Below are 7637 nucleotides of genomic sequence, written 5' to 3'. Positions count from 1 at the left end.
CTTTTGTCAATCTTCTCTCATTAAGGACTTGATTACACACACTGTGCATGTAAGATTGCCTAAACTGCAGAGTTAGACAAAGTTTTTTGGTGGTTTTTAAAGGAAGAGAAAACTCGGACCTTAAGTATTCCATCATTGGGTCAGATCTGAAGTGTAGTGCTCAGGATCCTTCACGGAGTGAGGTGGACAGTGAAGAGTTTGTGATAACCTCTTCTATAACCTTACAGTCAGCACTCATCTTCACAGGGTTTCCTGCAAAGAGCTGTCTGCTGATTGTGCCACACAATATGACATCGTCCGATATCTGTCTCCAGATATGTAGTAGTGAAGGCTGCATTAAAATTGGTTTACATTCATACCAAGAAGACCTTTCAAAGCCTTGAAGGACAAAATGCAGGAGACTGTAGAGGATATCCAGAATATTTTGGAGAAGTTACGGCCATGTGTAATAGCTGATTTGCATGATAAATCCTCTCAATTTCATCTTTTAGCTGAGGACAACCGTGGCAGCATAAAAACAGAATTCCAGATGCAACATTCTTCCAAAAACTGCAAATTACATGCTTTCTATCAAAGAGCTCTGACAAGGTTTCACTTCAGAACATAGAGCCAGAATTAAATTAAATTGTCAGCCACAAAATTTGACCAACTAATCATATAAATCTTAAATGGTACAAGCGGCATGGTTTTGAAAGACAGGGGTAAGTCAAAATCATAGAGGTGTGGTGTGATAGGATTTAAATAAAGGAGGAGACTTGATGATACACTCACCATTGATACTAAGTCTGACCACTGTTGAGTGTCCAGATCCCAACACCCGCACGCACAGTCCCTTGTTAGGGAACGTGGATCCTCACATTGGTGTGCATCCATTTTGGCACTCCCCTGTTGAGATAAAGTGTCAAGTGAAGCCTGCCGGTGAAGTCGTGGTTATCAGGCACTGACGCGGATACTGGAGACACAGAGGAGCAAGAGGCTCTCAGTCATCTGTTTCTATCTTGGGCAGCAGAGATACTGGTGGGCAGGAGGGACATCGCTGGGTCAATGAGCCAAGCTTATGTCTTGGGTGATGATGAAAGGAGAACGATATGGGAAACCTGAAGTCACTTACTCCAGCTGATGATAGTAGCTGTTATCATCAGCCCTAATTTTGCAGTGGTAAAGAAAGATCCTTCAAAATATTAAGAATGTTAACAGATGGCTGGAAACTGCAGGCTTTTGGGCCTGGTTTAATGGCCTTCTGGGGACAGTCAAACTAAAATGTTTTTTTTGTTTGTTTTTACTTTTTTTAATCAAGATGATTCCTCTCAATCTCTCTTAAACCATGGGTACAGTTGCAATAACAAAGAAGAATATCTGGCAGTGACTCACTGACTGGATGCTAAAACAACTGTTATTTCTAAAGTGACTTAATGCATGTCCTGATTTCTGTGTTTGAATTGGCTGATCAGATGTTACTCAAGTGAATGCAAAATGGCTAAGGACAAAAGAAAACAGGCCTGTTTCTTTTCAGTATGTCAGACTTTGGCTTTACTTGTCTTGCCTTGTCTTTTTTTTCCATCTAGTAATGCAAAATTATGCAAGATGAGAGATATGGACATTCACATCAAATGCTCCTGATTTGCAAATTTCCACTCTGCAGATAATTGGAAATGTGTAATGTTCCATGTGCAATGCTACACTGTAAGATATAATAATATCCACAATAATTAATGTCCAAAGTCTTCTACATCATCATCCATAAAGCCCAGGAGAGTAGCCAAAGCCCATTATTCTAATTTTCTTGTCTCTTTCCTCCTTTGATCAGACAGGAGAGTTTCTTGCAGTTGTTTTGAGGACTTCAAAGGCAATCAGGCTAATAAAGTCTCTACCATCCCCTGCTGAGTGGACCAGAAGCATCCACAGACCATGGCCCTTTAAATGATCAGTGAAGCCTGTTTGAATCACTACACTGACTGCTGCTGTTGGAGGGAGTGCAGGATAAGAGAACTGTAAAAGAGATGCCTGGATAGTGAGAATGTGAGAGAGATAATGAGAGGGAGACAGAAAAAGAGGAGGGAAAAATACATGAATAGAGTGGATTAGTCCTTATTCAACTGGCCTATTTCCATGATCAACCTCTCAGTGACCTCTTACATTGCTCCTTCTTTATTTTGTTATTTCAAAACTTGTGGCTTCTTATTTTTACTCATACCTGGGAGGGCAAGTTCTCTCTTGTGGCTGCTTGTGGTTTCAGCCACAAACCCAAATTCCCTCTTTAGACATAGAGGATTACAAAGGCCACTGAATGATAGATTAAAAGTGCTTGACATCACATTCATACTGTAAAGCCTTTGTTCTGTCCTCACTTCCTCATTAGAAATGTGCAACCTTTGTTTTCGGCCTTTGAGGGAACCAACGACAAGAATAATGTTGCCAGCTGAAAGACACCAATATCCTCCATGTAGGTCAGATTTGGTTACAGAAGCTCGATGACTGTGTGTGTTGACTTTATATTAGACACTGAATAGTTTAAACATGCACACATAAAGCGTATATAGTCTCACCCTGAGACCCAAGCCTTCTAGGTCACTCTAACTCCTTCCACATGTAATCTTTTACCAGAAATTTTATGGTAACAAGAGAAATTTTTAAACTTAGTCCTGACAGACAGCTCCCTGTGGCCACAAAAACTGGGGCACTGCAAGTTTCCTTTGAAGGTGGCATTCACTGTTGGTTCAGAGGACATCTCACTGCATGCTTATTAGCCTGAGGCAGGAGTTGTCCCTGCGTCATAACAAGGCAGTTCCACAAAGCTCGAGAGCCCAAGGTCTGTACCAGCAGGGATTTGTCAGTGGTCGACATAGAAAGTATGAAGTTACTGTGATGTGAGTAAAAATGTAGACACTTTAAAATTTGACTTCATACTTTTTACTTTTACTAGCAAATAAGACAACTGGGGGTAAAAGCTTTATAGTCCTGATATGACAATTAGGGTCCACAGTTTGTGATGAAAGTGGTCAGGCCGCAGTTATTAAGACAGCGCAACAGGCATGCAGGTCAGTCACAAAATCGTAACAACTGACTTGACAATAATCAATCAGGTGTAATTGATAGGATTAGTTAATAACAGCTGTATTGCATTAAGAAGTGCCATAGCCCTGCTAGTGTGCTCATTTTCATGGGTTACTGACACACCTAAATGGAACAGAGCCATCATGTATTAATTACACCTGTGTTTTTTTCCTGCTTTTATAAGTCGGTCATTAATTAAAGTTATTAAGTTATTTTATCCTCTCACTTTCTCTCTCTTTAATTGTGTTCATTGCTACTCTGAACCACTCATACATATATTACTGTGAGGACAATATTGTGGTTATTTGGTCTTCAGTTGGCTGAAATGTAGGTGGCTTTTATGGTTCTTAAAAGACAACACCAGCCTGATAATAATCTGAAAATGATCAGTGAAATCCGTAATGAAATCATTTGCTGTAAGAAAGTAAGAAGAAGATGAAGTAAGAAACCCACACCAGAAGTTACAAATGCATCTGTGTATTTGCATCTCCATCATAGAACAGCTAAGCAGTCAAAGTACATAATTTGCTCATACACAGCTCTCAAAATATGTCTGACATGATGTACTGAAGACATCTTTCAATAAAAAGACTTATTATGGCCTCAAATGATAACCTGAAGAATATATAAAGTCATGCAGCTCTCTAATTCTCAGTGTGGAAAACCCCATTTTACAGGAGGAGCTAATTGAACCTCAGGTGTTCTAACATAGAATGTTATTGCGCAAGTAAGCAAGTACTCAGAAGCCACATTGGTTTTGTGCAAGTCCTGTACTTGTCTGTGAACACAGTCACAGTTTCTTGCAAACTGTTAAACACACCTACATTTGGCACATACATCCATGTGAAAGTTTCACTATGTTAAGGATGTGGTTGCAGTCATTCTCTTATCTTCCATTCACCTGAAATTCTTGGGATTAGTGTATGTCTGAGCTGTCACACAGACTCACAATACACACATACACACACACACACACACACACACATTGCATTAGTGTTTAAGGATACTACATTTCAATATCCATGTGTTAGTCTGTAGTGGGAAGTGTCTTTGTCTACCAGAGACCTACCTTTGTCTACTTCCAGGAAGACCAAGGCTGTTTCCACTTTGGCAGATCAGGCGGCCACCCGACTCCAGCAGGCAGATTTCCAGACATGAGCTGGGACGTGCACTCCTCTACTCAGAGCTGCCATAGGAACCGTGCAGTTGATGGAACAACACACATACTGTAACAGCTTGCACTTGTACAGCTGAGTGAAGCCGGCTGATGAAGAAGAGTAATATCAGACTTCAATAGTGAGCATGTTGAGATCCTGTTGCTGAATGGGAGCTCTCTTACACAATTCACAGACACTACACGTATGCATATACAGGTACAGGTGCTGGTTATATAATTAGAATATCATCAAAAAGTTGATTTACTTCAGTAATTCCATTCAAAAAGTGAAACTTGTATAATCTATACATTCATTCCACACAGACTGTGTTCATTCCTTTTAATTTTGATGATTATAACTGACAACTAATGAAAACCCTAAAATCAGTATCTCACAAAATTAATAATAACTAATAACTAATCAGCTAATTAACTCAAAACACCTGCAAAGGCCTTTAAATGGTCTCTCAGTCTAGTTCTGTAGGCTACACAATCATGGGGAAGACTGCTGACTTGACTGCTGTCCAAAAGACGACCATTAACACCTTGCACAAGGAGGGCAAGACACAAAAGGTCATTGCTAAAGAGGTTGGCTGTTCACAGAGCTCTGTGTCCAAGCACATTAATAGAGAGGCGAAGGGAAGGAAAAGATGTGCTAGAAAAAAGTGTACAAGCAATAGGGATAACCGCACCCTGGAGAGGATTGTGAAACAAAACCCATTCAAAAATGTGGGGGAGATTCACAAAGAGTGGACTACAGCTGGAGTCAGTGCTTCAAGAACCACCACGCACAGACGTACGCAAGACATGGGTTTCAGCTGTCGCATTCCTTGTGTCAAGCCACTCTTGAACAAGACACAGCGTCAGAAGTGTCTCGCCTGGGCTAAAGACAAAAAGGACTGGACTGCTGCTGAGTAGTCCAAAGTTATGTTCTCTGATGAAAGTAAATTTTGCATTTCCTTTGGAAATCAAGGTCCCAGAGTCTGGAGGAAGAGAGCAGAGGCACAGAACCACGTTGCTTGAAGTCCAGTGTAAAGTTTCCACAGTCAGTGATGGTTTGGGGTGCCATGTCATCTGCTGGTGTTCGTCCACTGTGTTTTCTGAGGTCAAAGGTCATCGCAGCCGTCTACCAAGAAGTTTTAGAGTACTTCATGCTTCCTGCTGCTGACCAACTTTATGGAGATGCAGATTTCATTTTCCAACAGGACTTGGCACCTGCACACAGTGCCAAAGCTACCAGTACCTGGTTTAAGGACCATGGTATCCCTGTTCTTAATTGGCCAGTAAACTCGCCTGACCTTAACCCTATAGAAAATCTATGGGGTATTGTGAAGAGGAAGATGCGATACGCCAGACCCAACAATGCAGAAGAGCTGAAGGCCACTATCAGAGCAACCTGGGCTCTCATAACACCTGAGCAGTGCCACAGACTGATCGACTCCATGCCACACCGCATTGCTGCAGTAATTCAGGCAAAAGGAGCCCCAACTAAGTATTGAGTGCTGTACATGCTCATACTTTTCATGTTCATACTTTTCAGTTGGCCAACATTTCTAAAAATCAATTAAATGAAATAAACATTTGAAATATATCAGTCTGTGTGTAATGAATGAATATAATATCCAAGTTTCACTTTTTGAATTTAATTACAGAAATAAATCAACTTTTTGATGATATTCTAATTATATGACCAGCACCTGTATGTGGTCAGCACAAACATCCATTTGCACACCGGCAGGCACACACACGACCAAATACGACAACACAGCTGTTTTGTGAATGATGTTTCATGGCCACTCTCTCTCCAGCCAAGAGCTTCATCAAGCCTTCAGGCTTCACCTCGGGGAAACCAACAATCCTCTTTTTTCCAAAGAACAAATGAACACATATTGTCCATTGAACAATGTAGGCACTGAAACTGAGGTTTATTGCACACCAGCAGGTTAGACACACATTTGAATCATGCTTGAATTCCCCTGAATGATCATGCAGCACCTTTTTTTGTAGTATAAAATCATATAAGCTCTGTCAGATGTGAATAGGGAGTGGTCTGGTTTAAAAAGAAAAGGCTCATTCAGAAGATGTGAGTCTGCCAAACGTTAGATGGCCAAGCACCAATAGAGTCTTAAACACCCCATTGTTTTTGCAGGCTTTCTCCTCCTTTTCTGAAAAGACTTTTATTGTAGTCAATACATATGATTAGTGTTTTCTTTTGACTCTGTTGCATAGTTTCATGTATTCTCGGTTCATCGCCATTAAATTGCAAAACATTTTCAGTCTACAGGCTGTGTAAAATTGAGTGGAAATTCAGGCCTGAGTCAAGTGGAAGTAGACTATGAACATTTAATAATCATCACTTTTAAGACACTTGATATCCTGAAAAGAAATGTCACTAAAGGGATTCTCACAGTCATTAAGCTTTGGAGATTGTGGAAGGCAGTTCAACAGTACAACTAGCTTTTCTTGTCATACAAGAAGTCTTTCTGTAAACATCTTTGATTTATCACGACTCTCTTACACAACCATAACTCACTTTATTAGTGTTTTAAGTCTACAATCCTCTCAGCAGGGACACATCTCTCTCAATCTTCTACTACTCTAACTTTAAATTACTTGTTGTGTTTCATCTGTTTTACTGGTCTCCATAAAAACAGAGGCAGAGCAATATTATAGTTGTTGTTGGACAGTTGTCCTACACCAATGTTGGAGTAATACCCACAGTGGTGGACATCACCAGGCGTGTCCTGGCACAGTAACACGTATGACAGCAGCGCTACCCACAGGGCTGTAGTGAGGCACATCTGGCCAATTTGAACATGCCAGCTAGTTTGAAACCGTTACTTTCTGCCAGGTGCCCATCTTAGAGTCACACATTTATGGGTGTAACCTCAAATGGAGAAATAATATCATGAATGATCATTTATATCAGAGGCTGCACACAATGCAGTGGGCCCGCAGGGATTCAGAGTATAAACATCTTCATGAGACAGATCTAAAAAATAAATGTTTCTAATTGGTCTACAAGTGTATCATTTGTTTTTATTTCTTGGCCTGCCACATTTTGACACATTAGTTAAATCTACAGTAAATGATGTTTGCACAGGAGTGATGCAACAAAACAGTGACGTCCACAAACAGATCATTTTCACGCTGTGCTAACCACAGGATTTGGTGCTGTGCGATGAAAATAACACTCCTCTCTGTTGAGTAAGAACAGCTTTGCTAAAGCTGAAAAAGCTTCGCACACAGTGGGTGGTACCATCTTCATGCTCAATCACTTATTTACTATGTACCAAGGTTAGTGCAATCAGCATGTTTATCTATGAGCCAACGAGTCCAACTCTTCCACTGACTTTAGGGCAAAACTAACATCAAAATGCCTTCTTGACAAGTGCAGCCTTCATGTTGGGACTAATGATGAACAATC

This window comes from Micropterus salmoides, unplaced genomic scaffold (assembly GCF_014851395.1).
Source record: "Micropterus salmoides isolate LMB-PRFRI ecotype aquatic unplaced genomic scaffold, ASM1485139v1 Ms_hic_scaffold_7, whole genome shotgun sequence".
Lineage (NCBI taxonomy): Eukaryota > Metazoa > Chordata > Actinopteri > Centrarchiformes > Centrarchidae > Micropterus > Micropterus salmoides.
Note: the sequence above shows the minus strand (reverse complement) of the source record.